General features: G+C 42.0%; 1 pseudogene across 1 annotated transcript; it reads right to left on the minus strand.

The window, feature by feature from the left end:
• Positions 1-11,842: 11,842 nt before the first annotated feature.
• Positions 11,843-12,734, minus strand: LOC308652341 (ADP/ATP translocase 2-like; annotated as a pseudogene). The gene has a single exon. The product of its transcript is annotated as an ADP/ATP translocase 2-like (transcript).
• Between the last annotated feature and the right edge of the window lie 1,556 nt (positions 12,735-14,290).

Here is a 14,290-nt window from a genome sequence, read left to right on the forward strand (position 1 = left end):
ATGTACAGGGCTCTTTTCATCATAACAACAATCGGAGCTATCACTGTTTCATTTACAGGTATTAAGAAAATTAGGTTTTCTGCATTATATGGGCTATCCCATGTGGCAGAGAACTGTCTACAGTCCTGCAGCACTTGGATATGTCTTACCCAACATCAATATTGATGAAAATCCTGTTGATTTACTTTGGGTTGTCTGAAAGCAGAGCTTTCAATATAGGTTTGTAGATAGTGTATTTGGGAGATGACTTCAAGAAGTGGGGAGAGCATGATGATTAATTTTATGTGTGTATGTATTTGGGCCCTGGGGTGCCCCACATTTATTTGGTGAGACATTATTCCAGGTGAGTCTGTGAGGGTGTTTCTGAATGAGACTGATATTTAAATGGGTAGGCTGAGTAAAGAGATGGTGTGCCCCAGTATGGGTGGGCTAGAGAGAATTCTGTCTTCAAGCCGTAACATCTGGAACATCTGTTCCAGATGCCTTCTGTTGCTTTTGGGCTTGGACTCAGTTGGTTCTTCCACTTCTCAGAACGGAATGTACACCATCGGCTCTTTGGGGTCTCCAGCTGGCTGACTTGGGACTTCTCAGCTTTCATAATCATGCAAGCCTGCTCCTCATAATAAATCTGTGTCTTATTTACCTGTCTCATAGATAGAGACAGCCTTCCCTGGGGAAACCAGGTGTTAGTGAGCCTGGGAAGGAGACAAGCTTAGGGGCCGGGGCTCCACCCTGCTTGAAGACTGCCAAGTGGTAGACCCTCGTTGGGTTCCCTGTTGGCTAAGCTCGTATTCTTCTGATCGGAGCCATGTGCTGGGAGAGCAGAGGTGCCCCAAAGGACACCAGTGAAGGCTCTTAGGAGGAGATTAGCAATTTGCCTGCAGCTGGGGTGGACCCTGGAGTCCAGCGGGGCAGCGTGCCCAGGGCTGCAGGGGACTGAGCAGTCATGGATGCACGAGGCTCATCAAGGCAGCGTTGCCTGCGCAGACAGCTGCTAAGAAGCCTCTGTGAAGCCCTGGGTTATTGGGATCTCTCGGAACCTGGTCCTCCAGCTCCTTGTTGATGGCATGGGTTCCCTGGTCCCTCTCCAGGGAATCCCTGTCTTCACTCTGCTCCTCTCATTCCTGCTCCTTCCTGGCAGCTTCTCTCCTTTTTGTTTCTCCCATCAGAACTCCCTCCTCGCTGCCCACAATTCCTGAGTAGAATCCATCTGGTTCCTGCCTTGTCCTCAACATTCAGCTGAGTGATGCCCAGATCTGATCGTGGATCAAGGTTCCCCTTGGAGCTCTGTAGCCACTGGCTCAGGTGATGCCACTTCCTCTCCGGGAGGGTAGGAGGCAAGCCCTGGGGCAGAAGAGGAGGATGCCAGCAGCATTTGCTAGTTGGTATGCCTACGTGTTGAGGGAGAATGACATCAAAAGAAGTTGTGGGACTGGCTCAGTTTGGTGTTCCATTTGTTTGTGTGTTTCTCTCTTCCACCTGCCCTTCCTTCCCTCCCTCCCTCCCTCCCTCCCTCCCTCCCTCCCTCCCTCCCTTCCTTCCTTCCTTCCTTCCTTCCTTCCTTCCTTCCTTCCTTCCTTCCTTCCTTTCTGGTATTAGAGATTAAACCCAGGGGTGCTCTAGCACTGAGCCACACTCCCAGTCCTTTGTATCTTTTATTTGTAGACAGAGCCTCCCTGAGGCTGTCCTAGAACTTGCCATCCTCCTGCTTCAGCCTCCAGAATGGCTGGGGTTACAGGTGGACGCCACCTGTGCACAGCTCATGTGTTTACTTTTTAAATATCATCCAAGAGCGTATTAAAAGAGAAATAATTTCCTGATTCAAATGGATCCCCTTATTGTCAAAGAACCTACATTTCTGGGAGAAACAGCTTTGGTTTCTTCTTGGTCAGCCCAGGAAAATAAAAGAGTGACATTAATCTTTTTTCTTTTCTTTGCTGGTGCTGGGAATGGAACCCAGGTTCTCCTGAATGCTGGGCAAGCTCTCTACCACTGAGCCACACCCACAGCCCCAACACTAATCTTCTATGTCTCCTTGTTTCTTGTGACCCTGGGAAGGTCTCCAAATCTGATGGAATTCTTTTGATCATGGGGAGCCGGAGGGATTAGTCAAACTCTTCTTCATTGTAACAGTAATCACATGGGGGAGTGTGAACTGAGCTTTAGCCTGCTCTAGGCTCAGCCTCAGCTCACAGAGACAATCTCACTTACCATCTTGCACTTCCATGTGCTATACAAAGTCACCCCCTCTTACTATCACAGAAATGGAAGCAAGAGGGACTTTCCCAAGCTCACACAGCCTGTAGCTGGCAGTACTAGAGGTTAACCCCTGAGGAAAGGAATAAAAGAAGGAGGAGAGGGAAAGTTACAGAGTGGAAAAAATATTTAGTATTACCTTCTGGAATCAGGAGCAAGGAGGTGTAAAGGATTGCTCACCAGCAAGGCACATTTTATACTAAAATCATAGACATTGGTCTTTGTTTGTTTGTTGTAGTGCTGGAGATAGAACCCAGCACCTCTCACGTGCTAGGCAAGTGCTCTACCACTGAGCTACATCCCAGCCCAATACTGTGGTTTTTTTTTATTTGTTTGTTTGTTTAATACATTGACTGGGTGACCGAATAGAATCATATGTTGTCTTTTCTCCAAAACAATAAACAAACTCCCTCTTATGAAAATAGGGCTGCAATAACAATTAGACACAGTATTCTGGAAAAACACACATGATGTTTCACTACCCTGTGGAACTTCAGAGATCAGGGTGAGACAAGTCAGTAGAGGCTTTGCTGAGCTTCAGGCTGTGATGGAAAACTGTCCTTGGGACAGTCATCCCTCTGTACCATAGGGGATCGATTTCTAGACCCCCAAGGATACTGAGATCCATGGATGATCAGGTCTCCTATATAATTTGCATGTAACCAAGCACATCCTCCCATATACTTTATTTAGTTGTTTTTTTTTTTGTTTTTTTTTTTTAATGTGGTGCTTGGGGTGGAACCCAGTGCCTCATGCGTGTTAGGCAAGTGCTCTACTATTGAGCCACAACCCCAGCCCATCCCACATACGTTAAGTTATCCCTAGATTACAGTTGATTGGCACCATGGGTGCAGGACTCAGGGTCTGAAGAGCTGACTATGTTTTATTCTTCCTGGGATCGTTCTTTAGGGTGCCTTGCGTGTCAAAACACAGGCACACACACAAAAGAAATGTGTCAAATAACTCACCAAAGGTTTTGTCACCCGTGTCTGATACTTTTTGTCGGCACAGTACAGTTCACAACCCTAAATGTTCTTTCAGTTGACAACACTGTTCAGGCCCCAGAGAAGTGTCTATCTCTTGTCCTGCGTTTTCAAAACAGAAAGTGACTACAGCTGATTGCCATGAAATTTGTGGGTCGTATCACTGCTAACTTTAAAGGTGGACACTTTTTTGAAATACAAGAACATTTGAGCAATGGAAGACTTTAGACTAAAGATAAATTAATTAACTTGCCAAGTTCTTTTCAACATGGATGTGCTGGACCCTCACACAGTGAAGCACCATTTCTCAACTATGCCAAACATCAATTTTCTTGCTTCTCTTGGATTCTCACCTCTGGTTCCAGAGGCCCTCGCTGGTACAGTGTTTACCAGAGTCACACATGTCAGCCCTGAAATATTATACAATATTAAACACCGCTCTTCAATTTGTATGGGCAATCAGTTCTCAATATTTGCTTTAGTGACGTTCTATAAAATCACCAAAAACACTGAATGAGCAAATACCCAATCATCGCTCCCAGGGGAAACACTGGGCTTTCTTTAGTCACATTTTGCTAACCAGAACACAACTTTGCTTTCTGTGTGCTTCTGTGTTGTCAGCTCTTAACATACATATTATGCGTTCATTGACAGTGAACTCATGGCCAATAGCACCGTAACTCAGGCCTGAAAGAAGCTTCTTCAACACATGTATCTTCTCTATCAGGCACCTCACAGCTGCCTGCAACACCAGGCAGCACTTTAGCACTCTGCCCAGGGGCCACTTTAAACAGCAGAATCACCAACAAAAAATACATTAATGGGGAAAAGTTCGGCATTAAATGAAAGAAAGGGCTTTTAATTTTAATAGATAAATTAAGGGGCTGGGGAAGTGGCTGCATGGTAGAATGTGTGCTTAGCATTAATGAGGTCCTAGGTTTTGATTCTCAACACTACACACACAAAATTTAAAAATTTTAGAAGAAAAAACTTTTTTTTTTTTTTTTTTTGGTACTGGGGATTGAACCCAGGGGTACTTAACCACTGAGCAATTTCCCCAGCCTTTTTATTTTTTGCTTTAAGATAAGATCTCTCTAAGCCACTTAGGGCCTCACTAAGTTGCAGAAGCTGGCTTTGAACTTGTGATCTGTCTGCTCAGCCTCCTGAGTCGCTGGGATTACAGGTATGCACTCCCATGCCTGGCTAGAAGAAAAACCTTTCTAAAAGCCATGTAATTTTAATCTTTAGCTTCCTAGTTATATTTTTGTAAAAATATATTAAAATTTCTGGTATTAATAGTTGCTTTTAGTATTTAATTTTTAGATCATTATTGTTAATGGAAAACAAATTATATGAAGATCTTTATTCCAATAATATAATTAATTATGTTGGTAAAATGGAGACCAGAAAAAATTAGTTTTATGGAATAAATAATGTGATAATGTAGATGTTATGTATACCTTTTTAACACTCAGATTTTCATTTGATTTAAATTTATGTTAACTGATACATAATAACATAAAATTTGCACATTTTATGGACTAGAGTGATGGATGTTTCAATACGGGCATACATTGTGTAATGTTTAAATCAGGTTAAACATGTCAATGTCCTCAAACATGTCATTTCTTAAAGGTACAAACTTTCAAAATACTTCTTTCAACTCTTTTTTGTCACTTAGATATTGCCAGCCCATCAACATAAATCCGCACAAGTCCTGTAGTGATAAAATACAGAGGTCATGGATACTTTGCTGACTTGCAGTCATAAAGAAGTCATGGATTTATACATATTTAAAATTTTTGTTTTTATAAATTCATGAAGGTGGAAGATAGAGGGCTACAGCATGTGTTATTTAACAGTTTATTGGCTTGATGTATTCTTTTTTTTTTTCAGTACTGTGGATTGAACTCAGAGATGTTCTAACATGGAGCCATATCCCCAACCTTTTTTATTTTTTATTTTGAGACAGGGTCTTGATAAGTTGTCTAGGCTGACCTTGAACTTGCTATCCTCCTTCAGCCTCCCAAGTTTCTGGGATTACAGGTATGTGCCACCACACTTGGTGATGTATTTCTTGTTAATATTTAGACACACAGTATGTGGAACTGCATTCTTGATCTTGTGCTGCAATGCATGTGCATCATGGTGGGCCTTTTGCTGCAGAGATGGAGAATATCAGGGTGTTTTGGAATTTGTGTCCCAGAAGAGCACCAGCATAGAATATCAGTAGATATTCTGATCATCTGATCAGGTCTAGGTCCAAATCTCAGAAAAACAGACATTAACAGCGCTAAATCAGTTGGAAACTCTCCAATCATAGTGCTAAACATTGTCCAGGAAGGGATTCAGAATGCAGGGTGGCCATGACAGACACAGCAGTGAGAGGGTCCTTGCCGATCTGCTGGACCCAGATGGTCTTTGTTCTGCTGAACAGAACATGCAGTCAGTATGCTTCTCCATCCCACTCTGAAGGAAATATAGTGGATTTTTCTAATGGGACTACATCCAGGTCCTGAGTATGATGCTCTACCAACCTGAACATGGAGGATGTGGAGGATTCCAGGCCACAGAACACACATTTATCCTGAAGCTTCTACATCTGATTGGCCCTGAGCCAAAGCTAAAGAACTAAGAAGCTAAAGGCAAAACAGGAAGCCCACCTGCCTGGGCTAAAGATATTGCCTTTGCCCTGAGAGTACTGCAGTTGGAGCTGTAAATCATGTGAGTAAAGATTCTGCATGTGAGAAGCCTCCAGCAGCAATCTGGGTCCTGCTCCTGCTTCCAGCTTCTAGTTTCTATATTAACTAGCTGTGCGACCTTGGACAAATTCTTTAACCTCTACAGGCCTCTGTTTCCTCATCTGGAAAACAAAAAGCACAGTCTTAGGTGATGTTTTAAGGTTCCTCTTGCTCTGCAGCTCTGTGACTTATCTGCCAGAGGGATTCCTTCTGTGTGTCTTGGACAATATCCAGGATCAGGATTACTTATTCCAAAAGGCAGTTGTTCTTTTGTTTGCTGGCCTGGGGCGGGGAGAACCCAGACGTTTTATGGTGTTGGGGTGAGGGGTTGGGAGGAGGGAGTGCCTGGCAACCTGTGCCCTCTGTCTCCGGCCAGCGTCATTGGCAGTGGCCCAGCCTTTTCCACGGAGGTCATCCCATCCTTGTTATGTGGTCAGACATGCTCCCTTCAGGGAAGTACTCGTAAGACAATAGTTCCCTTTGACAGTGAGAAGTCCTTTCAACTGCGATAGACAGTCCCTGTGCTCTGTACGGGAGTTCTGTTGGTAATTTCTTTTAAACCGTGACGTATTTTCCTTAACTTAGTCAATATATATCTAAATGGGGGATTACGTTAGTCAGCTTTCTATTACTGACTATTTCTATTACTGATATAATCAACTTATAAAAAGAGAAGGTTTATAATGGCTCACAGTTTGGGAGGCTTCAGTCCATGATCAGGTGCATCCATTGTTTTTAAGCACCTGGTGGGGGTACTGATTGGCAAGGTGGGGGTGGAGCAAAACCATTCACCTCATGACCAGGCAATTAAAGAGAGAAAGAGGAAGGGCCTCTGAGCCCACAACCACATTCAAGGGCATGTCCCTAGTGATCTAAGACCTCCAACAAAGTCCCACCTCTTAAAGGTTCCACCATCTTCCATAGTGCCATGGGCTGGGGACTAAGCCTTAACATGGGCTTTTGGAGCACATTCCAGATCCAGACCACAGCAAAGGCAATACTTGTCTCATTGTGTTGCTGTGAAGAGTAAACTAGTTCACAGAGAACTTTGAACAGTGCCTGACAAGTCATCATTTCCAGTAAATCTACCTACTGTATGTGCAAGCTGCTGGAATGTCAAAGGAGCAAGAGCAGCTTTTTGTGGAGCTCTCGAAGTGAGATGGATGTGCACATAACAAGATGAGAAGTGGAACAACCCAGGAAGAAGCCAGCATGAGGGGAATACAGTGAGGGAAGGATTCGTTTTTCAGGGAGGGAAAGAAGAGTGGAAGATGCGGTGGATGCTTATGGCTTCCTCATACCCAGCACCCATCGCTCCCTTCTTCAGTTAGGACAACCCATCTTTGTGGTGGGGAACTCATTGCATGTTGTCAGGCAGAACAGAAGAAGACAGGAGGCCCACGTCGGGCCAGTCAGAATCTTTTTGTTGACAATCAGTGGCTCAGGAAGGATCAGAAAGCTCCTCGGGACCTTTACCAAGCCTATTAGGAGAGCATTTCTTCTCTTGGTGAGCTTTAAGGATAATGCCCGCCTGGAATTCCTGGTGTGACTGTCTTCAACTTTGGATGGAGAGAACTCAAACTAAAATCAGAGGAAGAGCTGGAAAGAGAGAGGACATTCTCTGATCCTCTGGATTCGGTTGTGCCTGAAGCTATAACCATGTCCAATGACACGGACCAGTGAGGTACGCTTTTGTCTGAGATAGATTGTATCAGATTTCTGGCATTTGCAAACTTCAGTCCTTTCTAAAACAAAAAAAAAAAAAAAAAAAAAAGTTTTTTTTTTTTTTTTTTTTTTTTTTTTTTAAATATAGAACATTTAAAGAAGACACCTGTGAACTGGTGTTTGAAAACTCCTGATCTAGGAGCTCTTGAGGTGAAAATGTGACCTGCTAAACTGGGAATAAATCATGATGCCCAGGAATTCTTGGGATTTCTTGAAAATCACAAATTTTCTAATTAATTTTTTTTTAAATATATATTTATTTTTAATTGTAGTTGGACACAATACCTTTATTTTACTTATTTATTTTTATGTGGTGCTGAGGATTGAACCCAGGGCCTCACATGTGCTAGGCGAGCATTCTACCACTGAGCCATAACCCCAGCCCTGAATTTTTTTTTAAAAAATTTTGTAGTTATAGATGGACAGCATGCCTTTATTTTATTTGCTTATTTTTTGGTTTGTAGTGCTAAGGATCGAACCCAGTGCCTCACACGTGCTAGGCAAGCACTCTGCCACTGAGTCACAGCCACAGCCCTCTAGTTTTTATAACACTTTATTTATATGCTTGTAAATAAGAACAAGGAAGGGAAAGGTGAGGTAGTGGGGAACAAAATTGCCTGAATTATATTGTTATATTGCGTGCATGTACAAATTATGTAACAATGAATTCTACTATGATGTATAGTTATAAGATGCACTAATAAAGCATAAATCAAACTTCTTAAAATATGAAAAAGAAAAAGAAAAAAAATGAGTGACTATAATAACAGTCAATTGTTTTCTTTGTGGCAGGGTTATAACAAACATTTCAGAGGTTTTCTGTTAAAAAACATATAAGGTATAATCATAAATGTATAATTTATTATTGTTATAAAGAACCATATAGAGATTGGAGATTAGGTATTTCAATAACATAAAAAAAAAGAAAAACTCTACATGATGTAGACATTTGATAATAGGAAACGTTAAAAGAAGGGAAGATTAATACAAAGTGAATATCAAATAAAAGTCATTCAAAATGGAAAGATACCATCACAAATAGTGTTACCTTTTTTGAAATGAAATGTTTAAGCACAGAAAGCATTAATTGTCCTATACAGCTTTCTTGATCTTTGTTGCAAAGCAAATATTCCAGAAGTAGCAAACGTGTGGTTCTGTGTTGACGAGTGTGGAACTGTGTGTCTTCCAGATGGGCGTCAGGCTATGGGATGCTTCCTGTAAGCTCATTTCCTATTTAATGATGGAACTGTTTTGTCTCTTTGCCCTGATTTGGCCTGTGCCTTTGGAATTGATAATGCTTCTGCTAGTTCAGACTTAGACTGTATCCAACTTCTTGTTAGAGGGTTCCACAGCCACATCATCTTATGGGTTTCTTTTTTCTGGGGTCCAGCAGGACATTTGTCCACTTGGCTCTCTGAAGGACATCGTCTTGCAGCACCACAGAGATCCCAGGGTCTCGTCAGCTCCCACAGTAGCTGCTGGCTACTAGACCTGCCTGGTCTCACTGTCCTTCTAGCCCTTGGCTAAACGGGACCACATTGTCTAATCTATTGTCTGTTAGACACTATCAGCTATTCTATTTGAGTCATTGTCTTGTCTGTTTTGCCCAATTTCAAGTTATGTAAAGCGGGAGGGTAAATTTACTTTTCAGTTGCCCTAACACAAGCCCATGTGTAAGCCGCTTCCTGAATTTCACTAGAAAATCATTATTAATGTTATATTGTACAAGCTTATAACACATGGCTTCTATCTTTTCTTTTCGGCAACAATTCTGCATTTAAATGATTCACTATTCTCCATAAGTGTTCTTACAATGTGCTGTCCACTCTTGAGTTCTTTGATTCACTTCCCTAAAAGGTACAATTTCAAAACAAGAAGGTTGTTCATTTATTTATTTTTCCAAGAAGGACTCTACGGGCCTCACATGCCTTGAGCAATTTCCCATTTGAGAATGTGCCTTTGCCTTCATACTGAAATGGCATCATACTGAAATGGCATCTTGATTACCATTTTCTTGGTCACATTTTCTATTTTTTTATGTAATTTTTAAAAATTTATATGTGACAGCAGAATGCATTACAGTTCTTATTACATATACAGAGCACAATTTTTCATATCTCTGGTTGTATACATAGTATATTCACACCAAGTCGTGTTTTCATACCTGTAATGATTATCACAATAAAAGAGAATAAAATGATGGCATTTGCAGGTAAATGGATGGAGTTAGAGAAGATAATTCGAAGCGAAGTTAGCCAATCCCAAAATAACAAATGCCAAATGTTTTCTTTGATATAAGGAGGCTGATTCATACTGGGATAGGGAGCGGGAGCATGGAAGGAATAGACAATTCTAGATAGGGCAGAGGGGTTGGAGGGGAGGACATGGGGTAATTAATGATGGTGGAATGTGATCAACATTTTCTATTTTTAAAAAATGATTAGAATTTGTGTTTCTTTTATTCTTTTTTTTTTTTTTTTTTTTTTTAGTATTAGGAACTGAACACAGAGGTGCTTAACCACTGAGCCACATCCCCAGCCATTTTTATTTATTTATTTTGAGACAGGGTCTTGCTAAGTTGCTTATTGCTGAGGCTGGCCTTGAACTTGTGATCCTCTTGCTTTAGCCTCCTAAGCCACCAGGATTACAGGTGTGAGCCTTCTCACCTGGAGTTCCTTTATTCTTATGAAGTATTGGATACCTACAACAGGTCATGTTGAAGTATGTGTCTTAATTCATCAGGATACAATGAATATTCATGAGTTACTCGTCTGGCTTCAGAACTAGAATGTGGCCACTGTGGAAGATGCTCCTGCCTCAGCTTACCTCCCACCCCAGTCCTCAGGAGAATCATTGTTCCAAGTTTCCTTTATAGATTTAGCACAATTTTTTCTTAAATAGTACATTATTTAATTTTGCTTGTTTTTTTAGCACAATAAATACAACCTGTTTCTAAGATCCCATCATACTGATGTGTATAGCTGTCGTTCATTTATTATCAGTAGAATCGAGTATTGAGCTTTATGAATATCCCAATAGGCATTTATTAATTCTCCTGTCACTTGACAAGTTAAGTCAATTCCTGTTTTTCTATAGTGAGCAATGCCATCGTGAGCATTCCCGTACTTGTCTCCTGGTATATGTTGCAATAATTTTTGGATGTATATCCAAGGGTGAAGCCAGTGAAGTTTCAGGCTGTGTGCGCATTCAGCTTTGTAAACCGATGCCAAGCAACAGATGCAACTTCTACTGCCTGTGAGGGTTCTCGGGACTCGACTCAGACTCCCCTGTGTCCTAGTCTTGCATGTTGCTGGGAAGACTGGATCCTCCTGGTTTTTGCTCCACTGGTGTGATTTGTTTTTTTTTCTGCTAAGATACTTGAAGAATTTTTTTATCACCAAAGTTCGCTCTTTTAATTAAAATACCCTTAGCACTTAGCATTCTGCATCACATTTTCCTGGAATACTGTTTATTCTGTTTATTTACATGTTCATTCAACCCGACCTTTGAATGCATCTTTTGTTCTGTGTGTTGGGTTCTTTTTTAAGACCCTCAAATTACCCTTATATCTAATCCCATTTTTCTCTCTGCTATATCCATTTCTTTCTCATCTACATCCTAAGCTCTTCCTCTACATTGTAGCTCAAAGTTCAGCAGTATCGGTTCTGTTTCTTCTGATTTCTAACCTACATTTTAACTCTGCAATGATGTTATATTTGATTTCCTTTTTTAGATACTTTTATTTCTTCGAACTTATGATTTATCAGGGTGACTGAAATAAAAAAAATATCATTGAGTCCCATCATTATTGTTATTGTCATTATGGAAATGACTTTAAGAGAAAACTGGTCAGGTGAATATTATTGCTTCCAATTTTGAACCAGTAAGTCATTGCCATTGATAAACAGTCAAGAGACTGTGCAGAATGCTCAAGATATGTAACACAACATGCCTGTTCACAGGTGGGGGGAAAAACCTAGGAAATAACTTATGTGAACTTTTTTTTTTTACATTTAGTTTTTAGTTGTAGGTTGACACAATACCTTTATTTTTTTAATGTGGTGCTGAGGATGGAACCCAGGGCCTCACGCATGCTAGGCAAGCAAGCGCTCTACCTCTGAGCCACAACCTCAGCCCTTATGTAAACTTTTTGATTTCATCATACAAGGCAAGTACAAAAGCACCACCCATGCCTCTGAGAACATTGGACCATGCACCCTTGTAAAAAGCTTTGCCTCCCTCATCACGATCAATCTTCCTCCAGCAGTCAGCTGTGCTGTGAACACGATGTCAGTTCCTTTGCGCCCTGACTGCATCATCCTGCAGTGGTGAACAGTATCAAATGGATAGGAAATCAACCCAGCAATGGCAGTGGCAGACTGTGCAATCATCCAGCTGATGAAGATGTGAGTATTCTTGGGATCTGGAAGCATTCCCTTTGTAGTGTGATATATACTGAAGTAGACAGCTTGGTAGATGCTAATACCTTGCACAGATACATTAAAGTCTGGGTACAGGTCCTTAATCCCATCAGATCTGTAGATCTTAACCAGGCAGTCACTGAGGATGTTGAATTCCCTTTCAGTTCCCGCTCTCCCCACACCAGCTGCTATATGAATTCGGGCAAAAATCAAGAGGACACACAAAAGAGGATGTGGCCCCTGCGGCACCACCTGATACCAGGTTCCCTGCAAAATAGTGTCCAAACTGGGTCCTCTTTTCCACACCACTCGGGAAGATCTGCTTGTATTTATCTTTGAAGGCAAAGTTGAGAGCCTGGGTGGGGAAGTATCTGATGACGTTGGCCAGGTTACCATGCCAGAAGGACAGGACTCCCTGCTCCTTGGGGAGATGAACCACTTAGTCTATAATGCCCTTGTATTGCTTATGTGCAGTGATTTGCTTGCTGACATCCAGTACCTGCAGTAACAGTTGACCAGCTCAATGGGCAGTACTGTGGTCTTAGAGGTGGCTGCGGCACTCCACCAGCCAGGATGTCCTTGGCAAAGGACACAGTGGCATCTGTCATGTTGGAAGAAGAGGAGGTGGGCGACTGTGGGATGGGAGTGGGCTAGGAACCAGCTTTGACTCCCAGGCTCTGGGCTACTTTCCCCTCGTTTCCCCTCATTTCTATTATTCCACCATCTCATCTCTGAGCTCTTGTTCCACTGGATGGAACCACATTCTAATTAAGTTGCGTGATATGCAGAATGGGGAGGAGCGACCTTCTGTGGCCTGAGCTATGATTTCCTCTCATCTGGGTTCCTGGTCCTTTGCAAATGGCGCTCCGGTTTTCCACCCTGCAGTGTGGTTTTATAGTTGCTGCACTTTTAATTTTGCTCATGTTTGGGGAACTTCATCCACTCATTGTAGTTGTTCTGATAGATTCTGGACTTGCTGCCTCTTGTGTTTTGTTTTTCCCTCTCTGGTTTCATTGGGACAGTTGAGGGAACTGGGAGAGGAGTGACAGGAAAACTCAGAGGCAGTGTTAGTGGTTAGAATGCTCAGGCTCTGTTCTATCTGCTGTCATTTGGAGACATGTCATGATTTATTCCTCCTGGTTGGGGTGGTACACACTGTTCCCCTGGCGGGAGGGGTGCAGAAACTCAGGCTTCACATTGTTGCCCAAATTTAGTTTGTTGCCCTGGATCCTTCACTTGGGTCAGAATCAGCCCAGTTATTCACTTGTCCCATGTTGCTCCTTTCTCCATAACAGCCACTTGTACTACTTGTCAGTCAGAGGAGGAAATGGGTAAGTCAACTTTGGTGCTCAATGTTGGGTGTTAGTGAGGATTCTCAGGACCTTGTTGATTCTCCACGGCAGCTTGCAGAAGAATAGGGACCAGGTGCCCTGCTGGGCTTTTCACTCCAGAACCTTGTTCATTTTCTCGGTTACCAGCTTTTGGAGATTACTGCCTCTTAGTTTGATTGGTGTTCGCAAATTTCTTTTCCTTATTTCAATTTCTTTACCTTTTTTTGAGGGGGGGGAGGGGTAGTATTGTTGAAGCTTTGGAGAACAAAGCTCTGAGAAAGTTTCCCTCTGCCATCTTAGTCCAGAAGTCCTTTATTTATTATATGTTATCTGGTTATCCCACTAGAATGTAAATTCTAAAAGGACAGGGATTGTGTTTGTTTACCTTATCCTGCATTCCCAGATCCTAAAATGGTGCTTGGTATATTGTACATGCTCAATAAACATTTGTAGGATGGATGGATGGTAAATGGACAGGTGAGGAAATGAAGCAGGAGGATTTTGCTATGGTTCAGGCAGGGATGATGGGAGCAGAATTAGAGAAGAAGGGGTGGGTTTGAGACACATCAGGAGTTGCAGGGGAAATGAGAGAGCTTGGTGACTAAGGTGGGATGAAGGATATGAGTAAGAAAGTCAGTCTCTTATGAACTAAGGACGAGTTTCTAGCTTGATGAGTTAGTGTTGTCATTAGGGTTTGGTTTTTTTTTTTTTTTGGAGTTCAGGGAATGAACTCAGGGGCACTCAACTACTGAGCCACATATTTTGTATTTTATTTAGAGACAGGGTCTCACTGAGTTGCTTAGCACCTCACTGTTGCTGAGGCTGGCTTTGAA

Source organism: Spermophilus citellus, assembly GCF_964194105.1.
Source record: "Spermophilus citellus genome assembly, chromosome: 6".
In the NCBI taxonomy this organism is placed as follows: domain Eukaryota; kingdom Metazoa; phylum Chordata; class Mammalia; order Rodentia; family Sciuridae; genus Spermophilus; species Spermophilus citellus.